The following is a 25,231-nucleotide window of genomic DNA, read 5'->3' on the forward strand; positions in this document are numbered from 1 at the left end:
ATATACATAACCCCTACCCTCCCTTTCTTTTCCAGTTTGTGCCCGGTTGCTTAAGGAAAATTTCTCCTTTCCATAACCTTAACTAAAGCTAAAACACACATGTATGGGTACTTATCCCCCTGTATCAAAAGAGAGGAAATCCATATAAAATTAGGAAGGAAAAAACTTTGTAATAGATAAAACAGATTTTCATAATTTTTGCACTAATTTGTTTCATTACTTCTGGTTAATTTCTTTCTATCACAAGAAACTGCCTTTAAGATCATTGTTAACCAGGGGTGCCTGGGTGGCTCAGTGGGTTAAGTCTCTGCCTTCCGCTCAGGTCATGATCCCAGGGTCCTAGGATCAAGCCCTGCATCGGGCTCTCTGCTTGGCACAGAGGCCCTGCTTCCTCCTTTCTCTCTCTCTCTGCCTGTCTCTCTGCCTACTTGTGATCTCTCTCTGTCAAATAAGTAAATAAATTCTTAAAAAAAAAAAATCATTGTTAACTATTTCAAATACAAATTAACTTGTTTAGGCTTTGTACTATTTTTGTTGTTGTTGTTTCATTTAAAATATATAATATTTTGGCAACTCTAGGACTGCTCATGAGTTTTAGGCTTCCTCTGAAGCTCCAAGCAGCATCATTTACTACTTTTGTTGAATAGAAAAATGTGTTTCAAATTTGAGAGGCATGCCAGTAGCAAGCAGGAGCTTTAGCTCATTAGAGAATAAATTGTAAAATTGATTTGAAAATGTATGGTTATAAATCTATATAAATCTATAAAATACTGGCACTTCCATGCTGTTTTAAAACAGATCTCTCTTTTATATATTAATTCTTCTGTTTTCACATTCTTTGGGTGCCATCGTCCTAACAGCTGGGCAACAATAGTCGGCTCAGGACCTGCATAAGACCCTAGAAGTAAAAAAAAAAAAAAAAAAAAAAATCTCAGAATGCAGTCTGCCAAAGAATGTCCCTAAAACCCTCCAAACAAAAGGGGTACACAGTTGTTTAGCTTTTTTGTGTGTTTTCAGATATTTATGTATTCCGTGGATTTTTGAGAGTGTACATTTTAAAATTTCTGAATCTTATATTGTACATCGTGTATATTTTTTATAGAACAAAGCGTTTAAAGCAGGAGGGGCTTTGAAACCAGGAAAGCTTATCTTCTGAAATTTTTGTCATTCCCTCTTTCCAGATGGATCCCTAAGTATTTGCCAGGAACACTGCCTTTATTCACAACTTAGAATAGAAATACATAGGGAACCATAACAATTGTTCACACTAAAACTATTTTCTGCAGTTACTAACGGAAATAACAGAAAGGCTAGGAAAACACATATTCATCAAAATAGCAGATTTTTTTCTTTGTGAGCTGTAATTAGTCCCCATGCCAATTTCTATTCTCTGAATTGTATACTACTTGATAGGCATTTTAATTTTTTTTTTTTTTTTGGTGAGAGAAAAATGAATGTATTAAACTCATAGGCATACCCTGACCAGATTGCCAATTAGTTTCTCTGGAATACATCAGTAAATAACATAGTCTTTCTGAAAGAGGAGGTCCATTTTCTTAGAAACATTGATTTGGAAACTTAAATTTCCACATTTCTCGCACCTTTGTATATTTTGGTATATTTTAGGCCTTGCAATGTCACTAGAGAAGAATAACCAGACCTTCTTTGAATACCATACACATGCACTGCATGTTAACAGCTGTCATTGCAGGGTAAAACAAGAATTATTTCATTGCAGCAACCCCCTCCTACACACCATTCCCCCTTTTTTCAAACCAGTAAAGTGGAATTTATAATTAATATGGAAATTTGATTCCATTTTAAAATAAAAACCATCAAGCACTTCCTATGTGCTAGACACTATCATAGGCGAGTAAGAAATAAACATAGAATTCCTGCCTCAGGAGCCCGTGGAAGATTCCTGTGACCAATGGGAGCCTCCTGCCCTCCCTGAAGGGGACAGTGACACCTACCACATTTAGCTCATAGACATAGTATGGGGCTTTAGGCCCAGTGCTACCAGATGTTCTGATTTTTTTCCCCAAAAAACGTAAAAAATGGGGTTGTAAAGTACAGCTATTGATTTCAAATATTGATTTTCGTAAAAAGTTTAAAACCCTCTGCAGGACAACAATCCATATCTGTCTGAGAGATTAGGCTCACATCTGCTTTAAAAAATATTTAACTTTATAAAATAGTTAATACATGCGCTTAGCTAAAAATCCAAAAGGAACAAAGAGTTATAGAGTGAAAAGGAGTCTCCCTCCCAATCCCTTCCCCATCTTACTGCCTTCCCACAGGCATTCCCACACCAGTGTCCCCCAGACCTCCCAGCGGTCTTCATACATCTCCAAGCCTAGGCACACAGTCTTTCTGTGCACATCAATGGTGATACTGTATCCACACTCTACACACTTCGTTTTTCTCACTAACTGCATTGTACATTATCACAATCGCTCCAAGCCAACTTATACAGAATTGCATTCTGTATCATTGTCCATCATCTGGAGGCATCAGATCATCTAACCAGTGCCTTGCTGACAGGGGTGTTGCCTGTCTTTGCAACTGCAAACCACGTTTCAAGGACTCATCTTTTTGCATATAATGTCATGCAAGTGAGTATATCTACAACCTGAATTCTTAAATTCCTTCCAGCAGAAATTCTCAACCTGCCTGTATAGAGGAATCTCCCAGGGAGCTTAAAACTGCAGGTGGGTAGGTCCTTCCACAAAGATTCAGATTATTCCCTGGCCATCAGGAATTTTTAAAAGGCCCGGGTGATGCTAAAGTGCAATCTGTGTTGAGAAGACTGCCTTCCAGACTAGCCCAGGCTATGCATCCTCCAAAAGGACAAGTACTTCCCTGCCAGCAAGAGCCTACAGAGCTCCCATGTGTGCCTTTTGTCCGAGCAGTAAAAAATCTGTGTGTCATGGTAGTTCTAATTGCTTTTTTAAAAAAAATTCTACAAGAGCAGTTGAACAGGGGTGCCTGGGTGGCTCAGGTGGTTAAGCATCTGCCTTCAGCTCAGGTCATGATCCCAGGGTCTTGGGATCAAGTCCTATTTCCAGTTCCTTGCTCAGCAGTGAGTCTGCTTCTCCCTCTGACTGCTGCTCCCCCTGCTTGTGTGCTTGCACTCTCTCGCTCTCTCTCTGACAAGTAAATAAATAAATATATCTTTAAAAAAAGAGCAGTTGTGCACATTCTCATATTCATATTAGCTTTTTTAGTGAACTGTATGAAAACACATTTTGCCCATTAATGATCATATTGTTGGTCATTCTCCTTACATATTAAAGAAATTAGTTCTTTCCAGAATAACTTTTAAAAAAATTTTTTTTTCTAACTTGTCATTGTCTTGACTTCTCTTATGGCATTTTTCTCTGTGAGGAATATTTTCATGTCACCAAATTTATCAAAAAAGTGTTGGCTTCTGCGTTTTGCATCACACTGAGAAAAATCCTTTTCATTCTGAGATTAAGTTTTCAAAAAGAATATTTTATGGTTTCCTCCAGAATGTTAATGGTTTTATTTTTGACATTTAAAACTTTTATTCATCAGAATTCTGCATTTATTTTGGCATAAGTATGTGGTATGGCTCCAGCTTTGTTTTTTGTTTTTTTTTTTTCTAGATGCTCAGATACCATAGAGGGAATAATCAATTACCCCCAACACTTGACTCAAATTGTCATTTTTATCATTTACTAAATTACCTTATGTATTTGAGTCTAATCCAGGACTTTTATTCTATTTTTCTGATCAATCTACCCGTGCACTAGAACCATACTATGTTTTGTTAGATTATAGATTTGTAACATGTTATAATAAATGATGCCTTATTATTCTTACTCTTCAAAAATGTTCTCATTTTCTTATTTACTATTTTTCATTATTAACTTTAGAACCAGCTTTTCTAGTTCCACAATAATCCAGTTGTATTTTTACAAAGGATTTTGTGTCATTCATTTAATTTGGGAGGAATGGAGCACTCATTTAATTTGGGAGGAATGGAGCACACATGATCTATGTCTTCCTAACTTCGACCCTCATTTCTGTTTTCTCCCTTATTCTGAAAATCCCAGCTCTAATTAGTAGACTTGAAGTTCCACAAACCAATCATGTTTACCTCTAAATCTTTCAACTAGTTGAAAGAATTGAAGGCAAGATCATGAAACACCTTCCCCTTTCCAGGTGTGCTACTGCCTGCTCTGGCTCTTTTTAGCTTGGACGCCATATCTTCTATCTTCTCAGAAGACTTTGCTGTTTTCCACGGACCAATTAACGCAAGGTATTGCAAATGTCTGTTTCCTGGTGTAAGAGAGGAGGGTCCCAACGTACGAAATGTTAGACTCAGGTGTGCGAAAATATCATAATTTTTTTTCTGTAACTGACATCATCCTACTTTAAAACTTCCATACCAGCTGTGAATGGAGAGGAAAACATGTTTAAGCTTGCTAGCTAATGTGCCACTTTTAATTTTAGAAAGTTTTGAGAGTATTTAATCAATGCAAAACTCAAACTTCCTTCAGAGTTGTCTCTCAAGGTTCTTCCCTCATGGTCTTTTCCCCTGAGGGCATCTGAGTGGAGGAAGGGTTTATAGTGATCACAGAAGAGCTCTCGGCACAGAATGCTGCTCCTTCTAGGCATCCTGCACTGGTGTCCACTGTGGTGTGGCCAGTGCCTTCTGCTAGTTTTGAACTTTGTGCCCGTGCGCCCTGCTGGCCATGACTCACAGACCCTCGGGTTGTGACAGTTCCTACACTCTGCCGCCTTCCCACCTAACCCAACACCTTTCCTGTGACTTCTGCTCCTCCTGTCTAGGATGGGCTTTTTATTGAGCCTACTGAGCCTGAGCCTACCTTTTTTGCTCTGCCTGTTGGCCACAACACTCAGCTGAGGACATGGACCGTCTCTTAAAATTTCACTTAGGGGATGCTGGGGCTGGCTCTGGGTGTCTCTGGATTCCCTTGAAACATCCAGGCTCCTTCACTCTGTGACCTTGGTCAGGTTAGTTCATTTCTGTGCCTCTCTTTCCTCAGCTGTAAAACAGGGATGAAAATAGTACCTAAGTCATCATGCCATTCTGAAAAGCAAATACAAACGCTCGATAAATACTTGATATTTTGAAAATTATACTACTGTGCTTCCGCCTTTAAGATTACAGAACCTTACCTCCCAAGTGTTTATCGATTGATTTGGTATCTTTTTTTTAAAGAATTTATTTATTTATTTGACACACATAGAGAGAAATCACAAGTAGGAAGAGAGGCAGGCTGGAGGGGGGGGGGGAGTAGGCTTCCTGCTGAGCAGAAAGCTGGATGAGGGACTTGATCTCAGGACCCTGAGATCATGACCTGAGCCAAAGGCAGAGGCTTACCCCACTGAACCATTCAGGTGCCCTCACTGATTTGGTATTTTGACTGATTTCTTACAGCAAGTGAATAAGGTAGTTTTTTAACTCCTCCCATTATATTTAGATTAAAAAGTACTTCTTTTTTTTTGTACTTATACTAGAAACTTTTCACCTGGGTACAAAATTATTTAAAAAATAAAGTTAAGCAAAGGTGCCTGGGTGGCTTAGTGTGTTAATGGCCCAATGGCTGGTTTTGGCTCAGGTCATGATTTCAGGGTAGTGAGATGGATCCTGCTTAAGATTCTCTCTTTCCCTCTTCTCTGCCTCTTGCCCCCAACTCCTGCACATATGCCCCTATGTGCTCTCTCTCTCTCTCAAAACAAAAAAACAAACAAACTTATGCAGAGTTCTCCACTTATGAATCTGATAGACTAAGACCCTACTGAACAGTTCCCTCCCTTACAGAAAACCACCATGGAAACAGGTCATAGGATAAGATACCCGATAGTGTTAAACAGTAAACTGAAGCTCAGACTAATGGGGAGTGTGCATGTGTTTTTAGAAAGGTGGATCTATCTGGTCAAGTTTCCATTTCCATGGTTTTTAGTAGTCATGGGGATAAGTATGGTCTGCCTGGCTCACACAGCAGTGGCAGGGGTACTTTTTCTGAGAAACCATAGTGAAGCCAAGAAACTGAATGCAAGTACGTGTAAGGAAGGAAAGAGGTTAGAGGAGGGAAACCCCAGTCTCTGTCCAACAGTGTTTCTGAGTGTCCCCAGAAACACACATGCATTGAAAAGACTCAAAACAGCTCAGCGAAAGACAAAAGATCTGAACTGAAACAGAACTGCTGTCCAAGCAACCATCTGCACTTCAAGACAGCCAAGAAAACTCCCTCCTAAAACAAAGGAAATACACTGTCAGAGAAAAAAGTAGGTATCCAGGATCTGTTAACCTTCACAGGGTCTAAGATGCACTCAAAATTTTCCAATGTACAAAGATCCCCCCAATGAAACTCATTCTTAAGGAAAAGACAAAGAATTGTGCCTGACCTGGAGATGAACAAGTTGCCGAAATGAACAGATAAAGATATTAAAGCAGCTATTATAAGAACAGTCAATGAAGTAAGACAGAACATATTTTCAGTAATTGAGAATCTCTCAGCAGAAAAATGAGAAGTCTCCGCAGAGAAATAAAAACAATAAAGTCAGAAGCAAATGGAAGCTAAAGACCTGAAAATTAGAATTGTGAAAAAAATTCCCTGAAAAAAATTAATAGTCAAAGAGATGGCAGAGGAAATAGTAAGTGAACTCAAAGACAGAGCAATAGAAATGACCAAAAATGAAAAGTAAGAAAAACCAGATTTTGAAAAATAAACAATATCTTGTTAATTGGACAAAATAATCAAACATACAGGAATGCCGGAAGGAAAAGAGAGAGAAAATGGGACAGGAAAAAAAAATTGAGGACATAATCACTGAATACTTACTAAATTTGATGAAAGATAGAAATGTTTAGGTACAACATGCTATACAAACAACAACCACAGTGATCAAAGAAAATCCAAGGTTAAGTCACACCATGGCACATTGTTAAAAGCCAAAGATAAGAAACAAATTTTGAACACTGACACACTGCATATAGAGAAACAGTGATGGTTAAATAGGCACCTTCTCATCAGAAATCCTTAAAGACAGAAAAGAATAGAATAACCTTCTGAAATGCTGAAAGAAAAACAACTGTCAAATTAGAATTCTGTATTTATTGAAAATATCATTTAGGAATGAAGGCAACTGCCCAAAGCAGTGGTATACTCTCTTAGATTTCTCTGCAAAAACTTGCACCTGGGGCCAGAGCCAGATATTGTTTCAGGGATATTGGTGAGGTGTTCTGGAACATTCTTGATGCTTTTCAATTCAATTGGACATTCTGCTTATTGGGATTGGCATAGGTGAAGGACCAAATACAGCATTATCTTTAAAAAAGGGCCATATATAGAGATAGAGGAAAAGATAAAAGAATGCAACAGATCTGCAATCAAAGACCTCATAGTGATAGCAATGGGAAATCACATGGAAGATTCATCAGTGGAGGAGGACGCATAACTGGATCAATAAGCAAAAGGAAAACGTCATTGCATGCTGAAATTCTCAGTGCAGGGTAAGCGGATTGAAAGTAAAAAGAAAAAAAAAAAAAAGAAATGTTCAGGTAAGATATGCTCTATTTAGGACATCCTCGCTGTCTGTCTTATCATTTTTTTCTTTTTCTATTTGAGATGTAATATATAATATATAAATATGAAGTCAGAAAATTGCACTTCTCTGACCAGCACAGTAGGCACAAGAAGAGATAATATTTGATGTTGAAGTATGAGGATAGAATTTTCATTTGGAGGAAGGGTGGGGAGGAGAGGGAAAAAAGAAAACTTATCATATGGAAGAAAACATATACAAGCACAATGTCACTTCAATTAAGCATTACACCTCATTAAGAAGTTTAAAAAGTCTTTAAAGGCAAGACTTAAGATATCTACTTAATCTGTATTCTTTACACACAGTATTTTTCAAAAATGAGACAAAAAAAGACATTTTCAAATAAAATAAAATTAAGATAATTTGTCACCAGAAGACTTGTATTACAAAAAAGCTAAAGGACATTCTTTAGGTTAAAAGAATATGACAGCAGATGGAAACTTGAATCCTCAGGAAAAAAAGAAGAGCACTGGAAATAATGACTTTTGGATGATACAAAAGACTGTTTGGGTCCACCTTTACTTCCAGTTTCTTTGCAAACAACTGAACTGCATAAACAAAACTATAATATTTCTTGTAAGGTTTGTAACATACATAGTTTTAACACGGATAACAACTATTATTGTAGTAGTAATATTTTTCTTGTAACTGGACAATGAAAATTTAAGAGTGCTTATTATAATTCTTAGTGAAAACCCTGGAAAAGCTGCAAAGAAACACAGCAAAAGAGCAAAAATATTATACTGGAATTATGAAAATATTCAAACAATCTAGAAAGCAGGAAAAGAGAAACAGGAGAATAAAAAAGCAGGGGAGACAAAACATCTGCTTAAATAATAGACCCAACTAAGCTATATTAATAATTATAATAAATGTTAATAGATTCAACATTCCAAAATTTTGTCAGAATGGGTTATAAAAACCAAAACATTTTCTACCAGGATTCCATTTTAACCCACTGAGCCACCCAGGTGCCCCAGGATTGCATTTTAATATAAAGATGCAGAGATGGAAAATGATATGCAATGCAAACAAAAAGCATCAGGGTGCTTAAAGGTCTTCATTAATATCAAATAAAATAGATTTTAACAATATTATTTTGCAAGAGATAAAGGCACTTAATGAAGATAAAAGGTCAATTTATCAGAAATATATAACAATTATAAATGTGTGTGCACCCAAAACATGCAGCAAATTTGATGAAATCGAGAGAAGAAGCAGTCAATTCTATATCAGTTGGAGAATAAAACAGCTTTCTCTTAGAGATTGATAAAATTAGATGAAGTCATCAGAGATGTAGAATATCCAAACAAAGTTATCAATCACTTCGATTTAAATGATACTTATGGCATAGTACTCCACCACTGGCAGAATAAATATTTCACCTTCTTTTGAAATGCAGCTAGGGTTAGCTAAGATTCACTAAGATTTTCTGACCCACAAAATAAGCCCTAGCGAATTTAAATAGATTTAAATCATATCAAGTAGGTTCGCTAAGCAAAGTAGAATTAAATCAGAAATATTAAAATAAGGCAACTAGGAAAACCCAAAATATCCTGAAAATTAAATGACACACCTCTAATGAACTGGATCAAAGAAAAATATCACAAGAGAAGTTAAGAAACACATAGAGCTAAAGTAGAACATAAAGGGAAAAAAAAAAAACTAATAGCATTAAATGCTTATATTAGGAAGGAAAAGTCCCAAATAAATGATCAAAGTAAGCTTCTACCATAAGGGGAATGAATTTAACCCACTGGTACCAATAAAAGAAAACAGAAAAACAATAGCTAAAACTCTTCAAACTAAAAGCTAATGTTTGGAAAGACTAATGTAACAGATAAACCTCTAGATGGATTCATTAGGGAAAAAGAAAGCAGACAAATTAGCAATAGTAGGAATAAAGGCAAGGGAACCACTGCAGAACCTCTAGCTATTAAAAAGATAAGAAGGAAATTTTATGGACTTCATGCCAATGAATTAGACAACCTAGATGAAATGGATAAACTCCTTGAAAGACACAAATGACAAAAACCAGCACAAGAAGAGAGAGCGAACATGAGCACTGTTATCTCAATTTAAAAATTGACTTTATAATTAAAAAACAATTTCACAAATAGCTTTTTGCCTTGGCACACCACTGAAGATCCTGGGGTTGCCATGGGCCATCTTCCTACCTCATGTTAACAGAACTGTAAGAACAAGCCATATCCAAACTTTTGTTTCTGCAAAGGTGTCCCTGATGCCAAGATCTGCATCTTTGACCTAGGGTGGAAGACAGCAAAAGTGAATGAGTGCCCATATGTGGTCATATGGTGTCAGATAAATATGAGCAGCTCTCCTCTAAACTTGCAGGCTACAAGTATTTGTGCCAATAAGTATGTGGTGAAAAGCTGTACAAAAGATGGTTTTCACATCCACCTCTTCCACGTCATCCACATAACAAGATGTTGTCCTGTGCTGGGGTTGACGTGCTTTGAACAAGTATGCTATGTGGAGTGATTTTGAAAAGCCCCAAGGCACAGTGGCCAGATTCCACATCGACCAAGTCACCATGTCCATCTGTACCAAGCTGCAGGACAAGAAGCATGTAATTGGGGGTCTACACAGAGCCAAGTTCAAGTTCCCTGGACTTTTCAAGATCCAATTTTACTAAGTCTAATGTGGAGGAATTTGAAGACATCACGGTTGAAAAGTAGTTCATCCCAGATGGCTTGTGGGCCATCTACATGGCACCCCTAATTGTGGCCTCCTAGACAAATGGTGGGCTCTGCACTCATGAGAACTTCAGCACTGCCCCCTCCTTATTAATGTCCACCAAAAGTCCTACTTCCTGTTAAAAAACCTCCAACAATTTTACAAATAAAATCCAGCTAATTTCACAGTTGAATCCTATCAAATATTTAAGGAAGACATTATATCAATCCTATACAAACTCTTTCAGAAAAACAGAAGGAAAGGAAACATTTCCTAATTCATTTTATTAAAGCAAGTTTTAACCTGGTTCCAAAGCCAAAGATCTCAAAGGGTGAAAACTATAGACTAATATCCCTCAGGGACATAAATGCAGAAATGTTTGATCCGATATTAGATTAGAAAATCAAATCCAGAAAAAAATATATGTGTGTGTGTATGTATGTGTGTATATATATATATCCATATATATATATACGGATGATACATCATGAACAAGTAGAATTTATCCTGGAAATGCAAGGCTTGTTCAGTATTTAAACAATGTAAATCTACTATATTAATAGACTAAATATCAAAAATATAATTATTCCAATAGATACAGAAAAAGCATCTGATAAAATTTAACAGCAAAAACATGGAGCAAACTAGAAATAGATATGAACTTCCTCAATATGACTAAGGGCATGCAAAAAAACCCTACAACTAATATACTTAGTGATGAAAGACTTAATGTTTTCAAGATTAAAAACATAGCAAATATTTTGATTTTCAACACTACTATTTAACATTTCACTGGAGATCCTGGCCAGTGCAGTAAATAAGAAAAAGTAAAAAAAAAAAAAAAAAGCCTATAGATGAGAAAGGAAGCAGTAAAAATTTTCTTATTTGCAGAGGACAAGAATCTACAAAAAAGCTATTAGAACTAATAAGTGAGGGACGCCTGGGTGGCTCAGTTGGTTAAGCGGCTGCCTTCGGCTCAGGTCATGATCCCAGCATCCTGGGATCGAGTCCCACATTGGGCTCCTTGCTCAGCAGGGAGCCTGCTTCTCCCTCTGTCTCTGCCTGCCATTCTGTCTGCCTGTGCTCGCTCTCTCTCCCTCTCTCTGACAAATAAATAAAATCTTAAAAAAAAAAAAGAACTAATAAGTGAATTTAGCAAGGTTGCAGGATACAAAGCCAATATATAAAAAGCAGTTGGAATTCTAGATATAACATCAATTACAAATGAAATAATTAAAAAAACCACTTCATTTCCAATAGTATCAAATATATTTAGGAATATATTTACAGAAAGACACACAAGGCCTTTATACAAAAACTAGATTTTTTTGCATAAGGAAACTAAAGTAGACCTTAATGGAAAAGTTTACCAGGTTTATGGATTGGATTGGAAGGCTTGACATTGTTAAGGTAGTAATCTTCCTTAAGTAGACCTATAGATTCTATGTAATTCCAATCAAATTCTTAACTGGCTGCTTTTGAAACAGAATGACAAGATAATTCTAAATTTATATGGAAAGGAAAGAGACCCAGAATAGTCAAAATAATTTCAGTAAAGAAGAAAAAGTGAACTTAAACATTGCCTAATTTAAGTCTTATTATACCATACAGTGATCAAGATAGTATGTTCAAGTGTACGGCTAGACATACAAATAAATGGAACATAATAGAAAGTCCCAAAATAAACTTTTGTGGTCAATTTTTAAAAAATGCCAGATTCAATGAGAAAAAGATAATTTTGTTTTTCAAAAAAACGTTGCTTGAACGCCTGGATCTCTGTTTGGGAAAAACAGTAATCTTTGATCACTGAATCAAACTACATGCTCAAATTAACTCAGAATGGGGGCGCCTGTGTGGCTCAGTGGGTTAAGCCGCTGCTTTCGTCTCAGGTCATGATCTCAGAGTCCTGGGATCGAGTCCCGCATCGGGCTCTCTGCTCAGCGGAGAGCCTGCTTCTCTCTCTCTCTCTGCCTGCCTCTCCATCTACTTGTGATTTCTCTCTGTCAAATAAATAAATAAAATCTTAAAAAAAAAATTAACTCAGAATGTATCCTCATCTAAATATAAGACCTAAATTATAAACCTTCAAAAACAAAACATAGGAAGAAATCTATGTGGTATTATGTTAGACAAAGATTTCTTAAGCAGGTATAAAAAGCCCAAACTATTACACAAACAAAAATTGTAAAATGGACTTCATTAAGATGAAATCATTTTCTCTTTGAAAGATAGAAATGAGGGGAAAAAGGCAAGCCACAGTCATATTCAGAAAAATAATTGTAAAACATATGTTTGACAAGGGTTTATCCGAATACATCAAGAATTCTTATAATTCAATAATAAGACTAAATAATCCAATAGAAAATAGACCAAATATTTGAATAGACACATTATAAAAGATGATATATCAATGGATATTTAAACACATAAGAATATGCTCAACATCATTAATCATCAGAGAAATGAAACTTGCAAAAATAGTGAGATACTACCATATACCCACTAGAGTAGTAAAGGTTAAGAAGCCTAATAATATCAAATATGGGTGAGGATGTGTAGCAAGTAGACTTCACACATTGCTGGTGGGAATGCAAAACAGGTTCACATGCATTGGAAAACAATATGGCAGCATCTTATAAATTCAAACATAAATATGCTATCAACCCCACAACTCCACTTCTAGGCATTGCTTTAGAGAAATAAAAACATATGTTCACACAAAGACATGTATGTAAGTAAATAAGTTCAGAGCAGCATTATTCATAATAATGAAAACCTGGAAGCAACCCAAATATTCAGCTAATGAATGGATAAGCAAAGTCTAGTGTATCCAGATGTGGAACAACAAAAATACTAATACAAAAAACATGAATGGCTCTTGAAACCATTTTGCTAAGTGAGAAAAGTTAAACACAACAAACTACATAATGGATGATTCTATAAATATTAAATACCAAAAACAACAAAGCTACGGTGATTTCATGGGCTGGGTGGGAGAAGAGGGAATTAACTGACAAAGGACAAGACAAAAAGGTTTAGGTAGAGAGAAATGTTGTATAAGTGATTTTGGTGGTAGTTATACAACTGTTTAGAATTACAAATTTTATCAAAATACACATTTAAATGTGGTAAACTTTACCTCAATTTAAAAAAAGAAAAGAAAACGTAGACCTCTCATTTGGTAAAGCAAAAAACAAGCAAAAATTTCTTTTGTTTACTCTATTTTCAACAGAAAGTTCCATATTGAAAATGATTTGAATATGTAGTCTTGAATTTGGGCATGTTCTGTTCACTGGAACCCAAGTGATAGAGAATAGATTCAAGCCCTAACTCTTCCTTCTAATTCCTGCAGTTTTTACTAATATCTATCTCCAGGCAAAAGGAAAGATGAAAGAAGAAAATCTCATATTTGCTTGTGAATCACATTTGTGATTTTGCCCCATTTCCACAAGTACCATCTAATTCCATCATGCCTGTATGAGAAGCTACAATTCTGGTAGAAAAAAATGTCTTCCCCTCCAGCCACTCTATTTCACAGGAAAATAACTATTGTTGTAAACAATTTGGGAAATAAAATAAAAGAACAAAATGATACTTGTTTGCCACATGCAAAGACCTAGAAATTGAACCAGCTGTATGTGAAGTGTAGTGAAGTTTTCACATGTGTGATAAGGAAACCAGCACTTTATTCTTTTCTAACACATGGAGCATGTCCTTGCTGGTAGCTTGGTGCCTCTCTTTAAGTGCCAAAAAAAGCCTCTGGTCTGTATGACCAGCCCTGCCTATTCTCTAGGAAACAACCCTTCTTCTTCTCTTGCTCCCTCCCTACAGAAAACTGACTTTGCTAAAGATATAGAAGCTCACAGTTTAAATGCGCACCCCTTCAGATTCTTCTGCTGTTTTGGATAATGAGATATAAGTGAGACTACTTACATTTCAGTGGCAATTGTAAACTGTCATTTTCTTGATAAATCAATGCTCAAGTCAGATGGCCCATGTCCTGCAGGAAGAGATGCAGTTATCCTGTGGGCATGAGAATGAAAGCTATACCTTAAGAGTAGCCACGGTTTGAGGGATTTTAGAGCAGGTTAAGAAAAAAGCTATGGCCACCTGTCACAGTGATGCGCAATATGCCTGATTGAGCTGTGTTTGGATGGGGTTGCACGAAATGGATCCACAACATGGAGCTGTCCAGAAGCTCACTGTGAGAAGGGGCCAGTACCCAGATGGCGTAGGAGGACAAGGACACTCCCAGAGGAGATGAGGATGGGAGGGGGTTCTCATGTGCCCAGCCGGTGTCCCCCAGCAGCTTGGTGGGGAGTCTATGGGTCAGAAAGCCCCCAAGGGCCGTAATAGCTGGAGGTCTTACAACTACAAGGCTCTATACATTCCATTGCTAGCAGATGTGAAGTGAGGCTTCATGAAGTGTGCAAAGCAGGCAGGATCGAAGTGGCTAACAATCTACTCATTTGGACAATCTGTAAAATAATTCCATGTGTAAAATTTTGAGTTTGGTACTAGTAGGCTTTTTTTGTGTTGATGGGCCTCAACTGGCAGTGAAGGAATTAACAAGCCAGGGGCAGATACACAGAGGCTCTTTTCTACAAGAGAGTGATGAGGCAGGAGCTAGATGGGGTTGGGTCCAATGTAGTATTCTTAGGCAGTGCTATTGGCCTTGGCTTGTGTACCTTTGCACTTCTAGTTCCTTGAGTAAGAGAAAACCCGTTTGGTTGAATCAGTAGATTCAGGGTTCTGTATAATATATATGGCTCTGTTTTAGAAATCTCGTTAAGCCCTTTACATGTCCTATTCCATTTACTCCTTATAGCAATTCTATGCAGTAACTACCATTCATACGTTCAAAGTTAAGGTATAACTTCAGGGGAAGAGACTTAGACCCAGAGACCTAAATGAACTTGTCCATAGTCTCACAGCTAATCTTAGTCTTTGGAGCCAGTATCTAGTTCACTGAAAATAAATGCAGGAAAGAATGTTGATAACAATATGTAGAAATACAGAAAGCCACTGGGGAACATGATCCAGATATACTGATCCAGCTTCTTCAAAAAGCCAACAGCACAGTGAAAAAGAGAGGGAGAACTTTCTGGATTTAGAGACTCGAGGTGACTTGCAGTGTTGGCTAAGTTCGGTGAAACTGACAACAGCCCATCTCTACCACTGATTACCTCTAAAAACTGAACAGAATATAAAAAGCAGCTACATGAAGATCTTGAAAAATAAAAAACTACGGACAAAAGTCCAAACCTGAATCATAATGCATGACATGGACAGCTTCCACTGTGTAGAACTCTGTTTCTGTGTAGGAGGCTAAACTCTGAGATGTCTCTCTTTCTGGAGAGAGGACTAGGAAAGATAGCATGGAGCCAGAGATTGTAGGACAAATCCCAGATTGCAGAGAGCTGGAAAAGAGCACCCCCCCCAATTCTGTGTATGAACTGATATAAGTCTCGGGGTTTTCCGTGAGCTATATATGTGTCACAGACCAAGTACACATAGCGAAGTGTTTGAGAACTGAATTCCATATAAACCACTGCCCCAGTGCCAGACTAACCCTTGTTTGGTGTCTGCCCTGGGCCAGACATTTTACTAAAGAAAATATATAGGGGCACCTGGGTGGCCCAGTGGGTTGGGCCTCTGCCTTCGGCTCAGGTCATGATCTTAGGGTTCTGGGATTGAGCCCCGCATCAGGCTCTCTGCTCAGGGGGGAGCCTGCTTCCCTTCCTCTCTCTCTGCTTGCCTCTCTGCCTACTTGTGATCTTTCTCTCTGTCAAATAAATAAATAAAATATTTTTTAAAAACTATATAAAGAAAATATATAGTAGACAAATAAGTACATAGAAGCATCCTCAACATGACTTAGTCCTTGGGGACATGCAAATTAAAACCACAAAGATGTAATTCTATGCACCTTTCAGAATGAGTACAATAATCAACGGCGACAACACAAAATGCTGGCAACAGTGCTGTCACCAGAACGTTCCTAAACATCTGTTGGGAATACAAAATAACATAGCTACTTTGGAAAAATAGTTTGGCCATTTCTTACAAAGTTGAACATGATCTCACCTTATGATTGAACCCTTCTCATAGGTATACACCCAGGAGAGATTAAAATAGTCACATAAAACCTATATATGAAAGTTTATAACAGCTTTATTTATAACTGCCCCCCACACACACCGGAAACAACCCAATGTCTTTTAGCTGGTTCATTGATAAACAAGTTTTGGTATACATAAGCAATAAAATACTACCCAGTATTATATGACAGACTAGCAGAGACAAAATTATAGGGGTGGAGAATATATTGTCAATAGCTGTTGAAGAAAGTGTCACTATGGGGGCAGCCAAAGGGAATTTTTGGGTAGTGATGAAACTGTCAGTATCTTACAGTAGTGGTTACACAAACTGAGACATTTGTCTAAACTCATAAAACAGCACACAAAAATGGTGAATTTTACTATAAATTACTCTTAATTTTTTTTACTGTAAATTCTATAAACTAAGTAATTATTAAAAAGACATGTAGCAATCAAATGTAACATGTAGACTTTTTTGATTGTGATGTGAAAAAAGACATTTTGAGATTTCTGTGGAAACATATGGAGTCCATGTTAAATGACACCAAGGAATTGTTGCTTTTGTGAGGGGTCCTGTGGGCATTGTGATTGAGTGAAAAATATCCATATGTTTAAGAGATGCTTACAATAGCAGGGCATACAGCCATATATTGTACCATTCAATGTTGGTTATGTCCACAAGTTTTCAAAAATTTTAGCAAATCATCAAAACAAAAAACTGCTTGGCGTCAAAATAAGCAAAAATGAATTTTTTTAAAGTAGTGGATTAAAGAATCATAGCTATTTTTAATTATGCTGAAGTCCTTATTCTTTCCCACTATGCTCTATAGCTATCCTGTTTATTTGTTGCAATTTTCCTTTTTCCATATATGAAATAGAAAATATGCAAATAATCTCAGAGTAACTACTGACATCATTCAGGTAATATGCAAAAACACGGCTTCATCAATTGCTTTAATATGTTGTCTTCTCCATTGAGAAGCTATTTCCCCTACCAACGGCCAGAAGAATACCATTAAAATGCCACTGGAATTTTTCTAAATAATGAAAAGCTGTCAGAAACTTGAAACACTCACTTCTTTTTTAAATTTCATTTTTAAAATTTAAATTTAATTAATTACTATATAATTTATCATTAGTTTCAGAGGTAGAAGTCAGAGATTCATCAGTCTTGCATTATACCTAGTGCTCATTCTGTAACATGCCCTCTTTAATGTCTGTCATCAGTTACCCCATCCCTCTGTCTCCCCCTCCAGCAACCCTCAGTTTGTTTCCTATGATTAAGAGTCTCTTATGGTTTGTCTCCCTCTCTGATTTCATCTTGTTTTAGTTTTCCCTCCCTTCCTCTACGATCCTCTGTTTTGTGAAACACGGACTTCTTACAAAGACCCCAGAAATTTCCCCATAGTTGTCCTCTATGGGAACCAATAGTTCTCTTCTATATCTCTTGATATATCTTAGTTAAAAAACAATCACTTCAAAAATATTTCAGTGGGGTCATATAGATGGTAGATACTTTGAAAATTATGAGACGGCATTACCTTAATTCATCTGAGGATGGCACACACGGAATGTGGAGGGCCGAGTGATAATCCAGTCCTCTTCTTGTGGTATCCTCACCACCATGCACCTGGCAGACTCTCGTAGTGCTCTCAAGTCACTGCATTACCGAAAGAAATATGTTGGTGTGCACATTTCAAGGTGAACCTAGACACTGCCCATGGTAGGACTATAGAGAGGCCATCTGGACCCACAGCAGAATAACCATCTGTTTGCACCTTGTTTGTTGCTTAGCCATTAAGATGAAATGTGGCCCAGGAAATACTGCTGTAATATAGCACAAAATAATATCTCTTCATGGCCTTCTGCTTTGTGAGAGGGCCATTTTCCCTTATATGTTTTTTCCCTTACACATCTAAAATGTGTTTTTTATATAGTCATTCACACACGCTTTCACTTATACATCAATCTAGATCAATTAAAAAATAAACATTTACTGAGCATTCACTATGGACCAAGCAAGGTTCTAGCACTTTGTATGTATTAACTCATTGCATTCATATGGATCTTACAGATAAGGCGGATTGCTTTAGGGACATTGGTCTCTAAAGGTCATTCAGAATTATATATGGAAATGTAAACTTGTATTACTGAAAATTACACAATAGAACTGATATGCTACATAAAAATATATTTATGTGTTTAAAGCAAAATACTATCTGTTCTCTAAATAACTTTCAACTCTTAAATACATCCACGTTATATGTCTTGGTATGGGGAACATTTGTTTTGCCCCCATACCAGCTTTCACCCTCATGTGGTACTGTGGAAAATGACCCTAGCTCGGGCTGATAGTTAATGGGACATCTGATTCAGGTTGGGCCAAAACACAGACATCTGATTTGTTCAGTATCCTTCTTCAGGATTTCTGGAACCAGAAGTGGTAAAGATAGAGAATTACTCATTGTTGGGGAAAAATGTGAGTCAAGAGCCAGAGACAGCCACGTTTTTGCTACATGATGGAATTTAATCTTTGTTGGGAACAAACAAATGAAGCCAACACACACTGGTGGGAGAGAGAACAGAAGTCTAGCTGTATCAAGACTTTGTTTTCCATTGTTCTTGAAGCACAGGTATGTGTCTACCCTGTTCACAACTTACTTATTCATCCTTTTCTTTAATCAATGGTCTCTTTCAGCAAATTCCCTTTTTCACCAAATTATATTAAGCTGTTTCTGTCACTGGGCATTTATAGTAAATTGCATTATTTTTACAAATTTTCTCTTTTCCCCTTGAATAAAATAAGTATCCATACATACCTATTGCCATGTGACTTGCCTTCCTCTTGGTAGGGGGTATATATTTCTGCCTCATGGTTTGGCCATGTGACCCATTTGATCCAGGTGTAATGTGAGAAGTGACAAGTGGCAGTTTCAGCAGAATTTTTCAAGAGGTGGTGCATATTTCCACCATTACTCTTGAATTTCTTTCCACCACAATGTGAATGATGTGTATCAAATGGGACCAATTCTCTAGCCTGGCTCTTAGCATAAGCAGAGATGTAGCACTGACCCATCATCTACCTGCTGCCTGCAACATAGGCTCAGACCCACAGAGCTGCAGTCAACTGGCTCCTGATATGTAATCTGAGAGACAGACAGTTGTTCTTATAAGTCTCTCAGATTTTGAAGTTGTTACACAGCATTATCTCAGCAAGAGCTGACTGTCATGGGACTATTACAGTCTTGATCAATTTGTCTTATGCAAAAGTGCTTTTACAGGCTATAAGTCCTTGAGGATAGGCTTCTTACTATTGCTTATTTTGCCGTTGTGGAAACTGAGTCTTAAAGTGTATAAGCAACTTTCCCAAAGCTACTGAAAGAGGTGGAAATCAAATATAGTGACTCCAGAGCTCCTAAAAATTTTTATAATGCCTCAAGCCATATCACTTTTACAGTCTGCATACATAGCATATTTAGTTGCTATGTGCGGGGAAATGTAACCTGACTAGGAATATATCTAAACTGGTGTACCTCATTATGAGATTCTAGTAAGTGACAATACTGCATAAATATGCAATATGAACATGCATCCTTACGAGAATATACTATGTTGTGTAAGTGTAACTAGTTTTAAGAAATTCTGAAGAGTAAGATATTTAAAGTATAGAGATTTTTATTTGCAGTATTACATTCTTGCTCTCACTTTCAAATGGACACAATGTGGGCTTTTTTTTTTTTTTTTTTTTTTTAGATAGAAATCTCTCCAAGCATATTTAAAATGTTACACAGTTTACAGGATTAGATTTGTATGCATTTTCCCCCAAATTATGTAAAAAATTATATTACATCTGTAACAGACTAAATATCTGCACTAAATTATATTAACAGGGGAAGGTTTTATGGCAATTAACAAGTGCCTTTAAAAAATAATTGATGATTCAATAGCATTCCTAACTATTATTTTTGAAAGAGTTTTAGACATTTTAATGAGCGGTTTCAGGGGTAATTGTTACTGTTGTTATTTTTAGAAATATGGCAGAGTCTAAGTACCAATTTGTTCTGCTATCTACATATTTGCCTAATTTCTGTAAGTGATGAAATGTATCTGTCCTCAAAGGAGTTGCCCCTTGGCAGCATGTTGGGATTTAGTTCAGGAGAAGGAGAGAAAGGGGAAAACTGGTGCAGGACAGAACCTAGTTCTCTCCACGCCCAGGCATCTATGTGCTTTGGAACAAAAGCACACTGTGTCAGACAGCTTTTTATTGTGGTGAGCGAAGGGTGGAATATTTAGAATCCTCTTCCCTTAAAATCTTGTCCCCAGAGTATTGATTCTTTTTAAAGTGTTTCTTGTAAGACTGCCAGAGGCTCTCCTTTCAAACAGTTCTTCCTCTCCATCACTAAGAGGTTGACTCAAGGACACAAAAATCAGGTTTTTTTAAATGTACATATTTTACTTCCTGTTGGTTGGGTTGATAACTTTTGACTGACCTTTCAAGTTCTTTGATCTAATAGGGTTAACATCTTCACATACGTAAGACAAAGGTTAGGACTTGGTAATAAAATTGAACAAGTGAAGATCTTGAAGTGAGAATCAGAAGAGCTCTGCACATAAATCATAAGCTGGAAATGTTGGAGTTAGGAATATTGATTCCATCTATGTGTCTACTTATTTATCTATCAGCTATATCTATGTATCTATATCTACCTACCTATGTCTCTATTTCTACCTACCATCTTTCTCTCCCTTTCTCTCTCTCTTATATCTCTCTCAATCAATCTTTGCAGCTGGTGGAAGAGATATATCTGGGAAAGGCATTGATCTCAGATGGGTCTCTGCACAATCACTGTAACTTGCTGTGGTCTGTGATCAAACTTCAGGCAAACATTAGGCAACAGAAATGAGTGCGGACATGATTGCATGATCTCTGTGTGTTATAGAAACAGAACGAGACTGCTATTTGATTAAGGGCTAGAGGAATCTAGTAATCACAAATGCAAACCAGAGCAGGTGAAAGATATTAGCAAAGCATGTGTGAATTTGAATACGATATAGTTGGGAGATGGAACTTAAGCATTAACACAAAGCTTTCCTTATTCTTCCTGGCATCTCCATTTGGGTCACTTTAGAACGGTGCCAATTTTTCTCAATGGAGCTTTTTAAGATCACACAAGATTTCCAGTTCAAACAACAGAATAAGCACTTGTAATTTCCCATTTTTCAAAGTCATCTATAGAATGTATTTGGTTTTTCTTTTAGTTGAAGGTGCTCTGTGTCTCTGTTATCTGATTTGCCCATTAATTAGTATTTGGAGTTGGGTTTTCATAGAAAAAATAATTTTTGAAAAGATTGTGTTTATTATTAGTAATACATTGGAAATATGTTCAACATATATTGAACATATATTTCAAGTGGCAAATTTTTCAGATTTAGCCATAAGCTTGTTTTTCTAAAATAAGGGAAAATGCCATTATTGTCATATTTAAGCCCTAGCATTTTCTTTTTTTGTGTCTATATCTTAAAAGAAACAAGACAGTTATGTGTTTACTTTATTAGTCTGGAACTTATTAAATTCTTTTAATGTTTTCTAGAAGACTTTGTTTGAATCCATATCAATCTACCCATATCTAAGGTGTGGTCTCCCATATCTTTAGTCTCTCATTGACAACACATGGCTCCAGGAAAAGTGATGACTCATCAAATACGTGGTATAACAGTTTAACTGAAGCTGACATAGAAAATATGCATGGATACTAGTTAGAGTACAGACAAGCTCATGCCTGTTCTATTAATGGGTGACATTTTAAACAATAGAGTTGTCAGACCCTACTGTGAATAAAGGGGTTTAATCATAGCAGGAATTAGTGCACACGACAGGTGATTATGTGTTGGAAACATGCCAGGACCATCTGTGATGCTTCACATTATTTGTAATCTCAGTAATTGCAGCTTTGGGGAAAAAATTATTTGGGATTGGAGAACCCAGGGTTGGGGGAAGAAATAAACAAAACCCACATACAACCCACTTATTTCAACAATGGAGGTCTCTACAAATGGGAAAAGTTCAACTCACATTATCAATTTAAGTCCATCCCCCTTCTCACCAATTCAACAACAAAGCGATATAATCATGGTTTTTTTTTTCCCCTTTCTCAAAGTCCAATTATAGTGCCTCCTTGCCAATAAAATAAGCCTGCTATCATCTACTTAGTAAATTGAGATGAGAATTTCTTTTAAAATTATTTAGGCTACATTATGTGAAGCCACTCAGGAAAACATGAGGTCCAGCTGAAAAGGTATTTTCCCCTGTTGGATATTCTGCTATTTAGCTAAGCTATGATAAATATTTGATTACCTTCTGTTGAGGTTATGAAAACAGATAATTCTTTGACCCTATACAATTTGTTGAGAATGATCCACTTGCAACCATGGTTTGGAGAATTCCAGACATAAGAGACTGGAAAGCAGAAAAGGAAGATGAAAACAATACCAGGAAAGATTCACAGAGTTCCGAAACAAAATTGTAGTCTCATGTTCCAGGTAACCTACAGCAATGAGGAATCATGTAAAAACCAGATTTGTCTTAGCTGCTGACCTTTAATCTTATCGACTGCTTTTCAAAGGAAATAATACCTGAAGTCTTTCTATTTTCTTCATACCCATGTCATTATCATTGCAAAATGCAATCTTGGCACCATCGTTTCCTTTACATATGTTTCATTTTTTGGTAACTTTTTTATTTTGTGATAGTTTCAAATTTTTGGACAGGGTGCAGGAATAGTGTTAAGAGCTTCCTTTTGTCAATTTCTCCAATTATTTACCTTTTGTCCCATTTAATTTCTTATTCTCCCACTGTATGTTTGTTTATATTTGCATATTTTTCTAAGCCTTTGGTAATATGGAAACATTGAGCTTTTTTGCTCCTAAATATTTCAAACTGTATTTCCCCCCCCAAAAAAGGATATTATCCTATATAACCATAGTACAGTTATCAAAGTTGGGATATTTAACACTGATACACTACTATTATCTGACCCACAGACAAAACTGTCAATTTTCCCAATAATGTTCTTTGTAGCTAATTTTATTTTCTCATGCAGGATGTAATCCAGGATTACAGATTATACTTTGTTGTTATGCTAATTCGTCTCTCTTTTTTTTTAATATTTTATTTTTGATAAACATATATTTTTATCCCAAGGGGTACAGGTCTGTGAATCACCAGGTTTACACACTTCACAGCACTCACCAAATCACATACCCTCCCCAATGTCCATAATCCCACCCCCTTCTCCTAAACCCCCTCCCCCCGGCAGCCCTCAGTTTGTTTTGTGAGATTAAGAGTCACTTATGGTTTGTCTCCCTCCCAATCCCATCTTGTTTCATTTATTCTTCTTCTACCCACTTAAGCCTCCATGTTGTATCACCACTTCCTCATATCAGGGAGATCATATGATAGTTGTCTTTCTCTGCTTGACTTATTTCGCTAAGCATGATACGCTCTAGTTCCATCCACGTTGTTGCAAATGGCAAGATTTCATTTCTTTTGATGGCTGCATAGTATTCCATTGTGTATATATACCATATCTTCTTGATCCATTCATCTGTTGATGGACATCTAGGTTCTTTCCATAGTTTGGCTATTGTGGACATTGCTGCTATAAACATTCGGGTGCATGTGCCCATTTGGATCACTACATTTGTATCTTTAGGGTAAATACCCAATAGTGCAATTGCTGGGTCATAGGGCAGTTCTATTTTCAACATTTTGAGGAACCTCCATGCTGTTTTCCAGAGTGGCTGCACCAGCTTGCATTCCCACCAACAGTGTAGGAGGGTTCCCCTTTCTCCACATCCTCGCCAGCATCTGTCATTTCCTGACTTGTTGATTTTAGCCATTCTGACTGGTGTGAGGTGATATCTCATTGTGGTTTTGATTTGTATTTCCCTGATGCCGAGTGATATGGAGCACTTTTTCATGTGTCTGTTGGCCATCTGGATGTCTTCTTTGCAGAAATGTCTGTTCATGTCCTCTGCCCATTTCTTGATTGGATTATTTGTTCTTTGGGTGTTGAGTTTGCTAAGTTCTTTATAGATTCTGGACACTAGTCCTTTATCTGATATGTCGTTTGCAAATATCTTCTCCCATTCTGTCAGTTGTCTTTTGATTTTGTTAACTGTTTCCTTTGCTGTGCAAAAGCTTTTGATCTTGATGAAATCCCAGTAGTTCATTTTTTCCCTTGCTTCCCTTGCCTTTTGCGTTGTTCCTAGGAAGATGTTGCTGCGGCAGAGGTCGAAGAGGTTGCTGCCCGTGTTCTCCTCAAGGATTTTGATGGATTCCTTTCGTACATTGAGGTCCTTCATCCATTTTGAGTCTATTTTTGTGTGTGGTGTAAGGGAATGGTCCTATTTCATTTTTCTGCATGTGGCTGTCCAATTTTCCCAGCACCATTTATTGAAAAGGCTGTCTTTTTTCCATTGGACATTCTTTCCTGCTTTGTCGAAGATTAGTTGACCATAGATTTGAGGGTCTATTTCTGGGCTCTCTATTCTGTTCCATTGATCTATGTGTCTGTTTTTGTGCCAGTACCATGCTGTCTTGATGATGACAGCTTTGTAATAGAGCCTGAAGTCCGGGATTGTGATGCCACCAACGTTGGCTTTCTTTTTCAATATCCCTTTAGCTATTCGAGGTCTTTTCTGGTTCCATATAAATTTTAGAATTATTTGTTCCATTTCTTTGAAAAAGATGGATGGTACTTTGATAGGAATTGCATTAAATGTGTAGATTGCTTTAGGTAGCATAGACATTTTCACAATATTTATTCTTC

The 25,231-nt window shown here is 36.9% G+C and overlaps 1 pseudogene; it reads left to right on the plus strand.

Moving 5' to 3' along the window:
* The first annotated feature begins 9,762 nt into the window (after nt 1-9,762).
* On the plus strand, nt 9,763-10,384 carry LOC131828061 (large ribosomal subunit protein uL16-like; annotated as a pseudogene).
* The last annotated feature ends 14,847 nt before the right edge of the window (nt 10,385-25,231 follow it).

Source organism: Mustela lutreola, chromosome 3, assembly GCF_030435805.1.
Source record: "Mustela lutreola isolate mMusLut2 chromosome 3, mMusLut2.pri, whole genome shotgun sequence".
NCBI classification, from domain to species: Eukaryota; Metazoa; Chordata; class Mammalia; order Carnivora; family Mustelidae; genus Mustela; species Mustela lutreola.